This window comes from Chiloscyllium punctatum, chromosome 52 (genome assembly GCF_047496795.1).
Source record: "Chiloscyllium punctatum isolate Juve2018m chromosome 52, sChiPun1.3, whole genome shotgun sequence".
Classification (NCBI taxonomy): domain Eukaryota; kingdom Metazoa; phylum Chordata; class Chondrichthyes; order Orectolobiformes; family Hemiscylliidae; genus Chiloscyllium; species Chiloscyllium punctatum.
In genome coordinates, this window is record NC_092790.1 from 36,398,860 (window position 1) to 36,405,769 (window position 6,910).

At 44.1% G+C, this 6,910-nt stretch overlaps 1 non-coding gene across 1 annotated transcript; it reads left to right on the top strand.

Annotated features, from left to right (window-relative positions):
• Positions 1-692: 692 nt before the first annotated feature.
• On the top strand, positions 693-764 carry trnah-gug (transfer RNA histidin (anticodon GUG)). The gene has a single exon. It is a non-coding gene; the product is annotated as a tRNA-His (tRNA).
• The last annotated feature ends 6,146 nt before the right edge of the window (positions 765-6,910 follow it).

Consider the following 6,910-nt stretch of genomic DNA (forward strand, 5'->3'; position numbering starts at 1 on the left):
GGGGAAACTCGTGAAGTAACCGATGTTAAACTGCATTGCTATTGAAGCATACATTTCAACAAAAGCTTGGTAAAAACAATGACTGCAGATGCTGGAAATTAGATTCTGGATTAGTGGTGCTGGAAGAGCACAGCAGTTCAGGCAGCATCCGAGGAGCAGTAAAATCGACGTTTCGGGCAAAAGCTCGTCATCAAGAATTCAGGCAGAGAGCCTGAAGGGTGGAGAGATCAGTGAGAGGAGGGAGGGGGTGGGGAGAAAGTAGCATAGAGTACAATAGTTAAGTGGGGGAGGGGATGAAGGTGATAGGTCGGGGGGAAGGGTGGAATGGATAGGTGGAATAGATGATAGGCAGGTAGGACAAGTCAGGACCAGTCATGGGGACAGTGCTGAGCTGGAAGTTTGGAAATGGGGTGAGGTGGGGGAAGGGGAAATGAGGAAACTGTTGAAGTCCACATTGATGTCCCCGGAGTCTTTGATGTTTTGGAGAAATCTATTTATCTCAGCCTTCAACACATTAATGATGGAATCACCACAGCCACTGGGTGAACCGATATTAAACGGTCAGCCCATTCTGAGTTCCCACATATCTGCCACTGTTCGCTAAGCACTGATATTGTGGATTTGGTGCTCTGCCTAACATTTCTTATGATATTGTACTTATTGCGTGAGCTCTGTGTGTTCGTCTGTGGGTTGCCGTGATCGTATAGTGGTTAGTACTCTGCGTTGTGGCCGCAGCAACCTCGGTTCGAATCCGAGTCACGGCAGTAACAGCTCTGTGTGTCCCAGTCTTTTGTGAAACACAAAGGAATCAGTTGTTTTAAAGTTTTGATTTTCTCCAAGGTGATTGTTTTTTTTCCTTCAAGCTCTGCTCGCTCACATCTCTGTGATTCATATGTCAGAATTCAAATCCACCCGTTCTCAGAGATTTCTTCCCTCCTACGATCACGAACCGAACTTTCCATCCCATACCCATTTCATTAATTTGGAGATGCTGGTGTTGGACTGTGGAGTACAAAGTTAAAAATTACCCAAAACCAGGTTATGGTCTTACAGGTTTAATGGAAGCACTAGCTTTCGGAGCGCAGCTCTTTCATCATGTGTTTGAGGAGTCATTTCCTATTTCATTAAGGCATTGCAGACTCTAATACAGACTCTCCCATTGATACCGATCAGTCTGTGTGGCTGGGGTCACTGTTGCTGGGTGAACGTGCTCCAACCCCACCATCGGGACCTGCAGACCATTTGATCCATTTGGTTACCACTGTTGTGAGTTCAATGCTCATGTAGCAGCTTTTACTGATGTGGACCAGATATTATTGCGGGGGGTCAAGCTCAGAAAATTGGCACAGAACAGTATCGGGGAAAAGCGACTTAATTGGATAAGATCAGTTTCACTGCTTTTCTGCAATGGCCAAGCGCTATTACCACTGAACACTGAACTATTAATTCAGACACCAGGGACCTGGGTTTGACTCCGACCATGCTCGGTGGTAGAATTGGGATTCAATAAATATCCGGAATTACGAATCTTATAACTCCTATATATCCATGTTCAATTGTTGAGAAAAAACAAATCCATCTGACGCCATTTAAGGAATGAAACTGCCATTCTTACCTGCTCGGGCCTCCATGTCACTCCACACTCACTACAATATGGTTGAGTCTCAACTGCCCGCTGTGCAATTAGGGATAGCAATCAATACTGCCGAGCCAGCGACGCCCTCATACTGTAACAGAACAGGAAAACATAGTTCATTCGGCCCTAGCTAGATTACTGTGTGCAGTTCTGCAATTCAGAGTACTGCATGGATGTGATCGCACTGGGAACGTTGCAGTAGAGATTCACTGGGATATTGTCTGGGCTGAAGAGTTTCAGTTGTGAGGAGAGATTGGACAGACTGGGGTTGTTTGTCGCCGAGCGGAGGAGATTGGAGAAGACATGACTGAGATGTACTAAATGCTGAGGGATATGGATGGGATAGACTGAAAGAAGCCTTTGTTATTGATGGAGGGATGGAACACTGGGGCCAAGAGATTTCGGGAAAAGGCAGAAAGGTTGGAGTAGATTTGCGGAAAGGGTCAGAGAGGCGGAAATCATTCTCACCTTAAAAAAAAATTGAGATGTTAATTTGTGATGCCAAAACATGTAAGATTATAGGCTAAACGATGGAACTTGATTCAAGTCGTTGAGCAGTTGTGTTTGACAAGTGCGGCCACAACAGGCTGAACGGTCTCCTTCGATGTTGTTGTCCTCCACGGTATCGTGGTTAGTGTCCCGCCTGTCACAGGGTTCAATCCCCCGCTGGGGGCATCGTAAATGTTTTAAACCTGTCGCTCTGTTCCCCAGTGAAGGTTATTAATGGCTGGCCTTCCATTCTCGATGGGACATGTCACAGGAAGGACTGTGCTGTCTGAATCAGAGTGGGGAAGGACTGCAGCTCCCGGTGAGACAGTGTCAGTGAAAGTGCAAACACGTAACTTCAGCACATTGTGTTTGTTTTGCAATGAAAACCATTATATAGAGTCGTTCCTGACTGATATGTTTATTTAAAGCAGGAATCTGAGGAAGAAAACAGAATAAACTCATTCAGATCTGAGCGCAGAGACATTTCCAGCAGAACTACTGAGGTTGTACAGCGGAGAACCGCTTTTGGATGCATTGAATTCGGGTTGGTGGGCGCAGCTTGCTTTCACTGGGCGGAGTTGCCAGTGTGTAAATGATACAGATAGTGTTCAATGTGATGGTACATTTGTTCAGTGGTTCGCACTGCTCTTAACTCTATAGGTCAGGTGAATTTGCCATGTTAAATTGCGCTGATGTGTCCAGGGAGTGAATTCAGTAAGTTAAGTGAATTAGCCATGGGTAACGCGGTAATAAGGTCAGCAGTCACACGATGCCAGGTTTTATTCCAGCAGGTTTAGTTGAAATCACAAGCCAGAGGCCTGCGGGGATAGAGACGAGAGCTAGGTCTGGTTGAGATGCTGTTCAGAGTCTCCCTACAGACTCGATTGTCTGAACTGTACTTTCTGCATTGGAGGGAATCGGAGATTCTATCAGAGAGGACACTGCCAGCGTTTACTGGGCTGCTAAGACATTGGAGACGATGCTGACGGCATTTAGTGGGGATGGAGTTTTATTTATTTGTGTTTTGGAAAATTCGAAACTAAACCAAGAAAAACAGAATGGAAGTTTTCCAGAGTATTTGAGGTTTGGAGAGAGTAAATATGTGGCAAATTCACTCTTTCAGGTTCATAAATTTCTGAAAGTCAAGATTTCAAAACCATAGATGTAGGACAAAGACATAATGGGAGCAGATTTTTTGTCATTCAGACAATCCGTTTCCAAAATATTTGGAAAGGCACATTTAGAGACACAGAAGCAGCGAGTTTCACCAGGAGAGAGACAGCCTGTGGCCAGGTAAAAGTGTAAAGGACGGTGTCGGGGGTAGATGGTGCGAGGAAACAATGTCTAATTTGGACGACTTCAGATGCAAAGAAATATCGGAAACGTCTGCAGCTGAGTAAGATTCAGCAAAAAGAAAACTCATAGTTTTGAAAGATTTCTATTAATATTCCACATGAAGCATTATAAATGGAACTGAGCAGATTTTGTCTATTGTCAAGACACAGCTATTCCTTAATGAATAGGAAGTGAACGGTCTCTTGGAGATCGAGTTCCTGCTTTAATCCCATGCCTTAAAGATGGGAGGACGATCGCCATGATGTTGGATTCATTTGATACCCATTGAAATCTGCCAAAGTTACTGAGCATCAAAACTGCCATCTTGTTTTGTAGTACAACCTTCTGTTTTTCTCATGAGTATTTTCTTTAAGCTGAAATAAATTCGGAGCAAAATTGAATGCAACATTTAACGTGGAGAATCTTGCTCTTGCCCTTCATTGCACCGGAGATTTGTAATAAATCGATACCTCATCAAAGTCGAAGTAAAGCAATTTGATTCTGTTGTAAATTACATTGGGATAATGAAAAGGAGTGCAAACGCTTCTTTTCTCCTTTCATTCCATCTTGACTTTCTATGAATTTACATCGAATGAAAGGGTAACAAATAAGGAGAGATCGGGTGCAATAGTTTATCCAGTGGGATTGTGAATTTTAATGTAACACTCCACACAAAGTTCTGATCAGTATTTTTAACAGTCAATTGAATTGGAACCGCAGAAAACCTTTCCAATGAAACGAATCTTTCATTCTTTCACAACCTTTTGCTGTGTGAATCATACCGCGATCCATCATCCAGCGTGATCACCAAGTTGGCAACAATATTAGATCCACCAATTTTCTTTAGCAATCACAACATCTGCACATACCCATCCTCGGTGTGCCCAGTGCCATTTGTTGTATCCAGGCCACAGCACATTTCCTGTTCATGAACTTATGAGCTTTGTTCCTGATCTGTCTGATCAGTTTGAGAAACCTTTTCTATTACTTCATTCCATCCCCTCAGAATTCTAAAGGTATCAATAAAATAAGACGTTAGACCAAATGATGTAGGATTGGAAACCGGCCATTCAGCCCATCGAGTCTGCTCCACCATTCAATGAACTCATGGCTGATCTGATAATCCTCAACTCCATTCTCCAGCATTGTCTCGACAAAGCTTCATCGTCTTTCTGGTTAAATATCTGTCTGGCACAGTTTAAAAATACCAACAACGCAGCCTTAACAACAATTTCGGCAAGGAGTTCCACCGATCCAGTGGCCCCTGAGCAAAGAAATTACTCCTCATTTCTGAATTAAATAGGCAATATCTAATTCTGAGTTCATGTCCTCTGATGCTCTCCTCATACCAAAGGGTGAACCACCTGCCCATAACTACCCTATCAAGATCCCATGAATATTGAACGTTTATAAATGTTATTATGTGATTATAGAGCTCCCCTCCCTCTCCTTTGTTTCAAGGAGAATAATCCCAGCCTAACCAATCATTCCACGAAGCTCCATTTTCTCCAGTGTTGACAATATGTTCATTAATCTCTGCTGTCCCCTGTAGAATCCTTACATATTATTAAGGCAGGTGGAGACATTTATGCGAAGAAACGGTTGAAATTTCAAGCACAGACGGGAATTGGATCTTGAAATCAAACAGCGACTGGAATCAGATTGGTCCACACAAGGACGAAATAGAGTAATGATCACGCTGACAAATGCGAATCTAATCTTATCTCATTAACATTCAATAACTTTACTGTAAACAAATTACCCCGTGTAAGTGTCCACAGAGCTGTTATTTCGGGGGAAAAAACTTATAGAAACTGGCTACATAAACACTTTGACAACAATAACATGTTCTTGAGACATTTTTTGGTTATAAACTCAACTCATTGTTCTGTGAATCCTACATCGTTTGCAAGCCACAAATGAGACATGGAATATAACTCTCTCCATTTGCCTAGATGGATATAACTTCAATAACACTTAAGGAACTGGACACAGTCCACGACAATGCAGTCACTTGAGTGTATCCTCTCCAACACCTGCAATATTCATTTCTTTCACCGCTAAGGCGCAATTACAGCAGAGTGCACCAACTATAAGATGCACTGGAATAAGTCATTCGGGCATTTTTGACAACCTTCAAAGCTCAACAGCGATACTGACTATAAGGACAAGGTTGGAAGATGCAACGAAACGCCACCATTTTCAAGTTACCCTCCAAGGCCCATAGCAACCTGACTTGGAAAGGAATCAGTGAGAAACTCATTGGTGAAAAGGTCTTGATGGGCAAAGTTGCATACTTCAGCCTTCCATCTTTTATCTTACAATTTTAAGAAAAATGGTGATTTATGCGGTGACCAGACTTGTGCTCAGTCCTTTAGCTGTTCCCTAAACTGGTGGTTACTAAAGTTCTGCTATCATCCACAGCCTGTGGTCAACAATCGAAAATATCCGAAAACCCTCTCAATCAACTGACTCCCCTTCAGATTAGAGTGGTGTTGGAGAAGCACAGCAGGTCCGGCGGCATCTGAGGAGCAGGAAAAATGGACGTTTCAGGCAAAAGCTATTCATCAGGAATGAGACTGGGATCACATGGGATGGATAGATAAATGGGAAGGGGGTGGGGCTGGGGAGAAGGTAGCGGAGAGTGCTGTAGGTGAATGCAGGTGGGGGGTGAACATGATATGTCAGAGAAGTAGGTGGAGTGGATAGGTGGGAATGAAGATGCACAGGTGGGACAAGTCAGGCGGACAGTGTTGAGCTGGAAGGTGGGAACTGGGGTAAGGTAGGGGGAGGGGAAATGAGGCAACGAGTGAAGTCCAAATTGATGCCATGGGGTTGAACGGTCCCGAGGCAGATGATGAGGCTTTCTTCCTCCAGGAATCGGGTCGTGAGGCAGTGGCGATACAGGAGGCCCAGGACCTTCATGTCCTCGGGAGAGTGGGAGGAGGAGTTGAAATGTTTGGCCATGGGGCACTGGGGTTATTTCTTGTGGGTATCCTGGAGATATTCTCTGAAGTGTTGTGTGAGAACACATCTCCTCTCTCCAACTTAGAGGAGACTGCATCGGGCGGAATGTATACAAGAAATGGCATGTGTGAAAGTGCAGGAGAAACTTTGATGGATGTGGAAGCCTCCATTTGAGCCTTGGACAGAGGTGAGGAGGTAGATGTGGGTGCAGGTTTTGCACTTCCTGCAGTGACAGGGAAATTTATATTTCCCTCCCCACCCCTATCCACTTTTGACAAAGACTCTTTCCTCCACGACTACCTAGTCAAGTCCAGGCCCTCCAATGACCCACCCTCCCCACACGGCACCTTCCCCTGCCACCACAAGAATTGCAAAACATGCACCCACATCTTCCCTCTTACATCCTTCCAAGGCTCCAATGAGCCTTCCATATCCATCAAATGTCCGTGTGCACTTCCACACATGTCATTTATTGCATCTGTT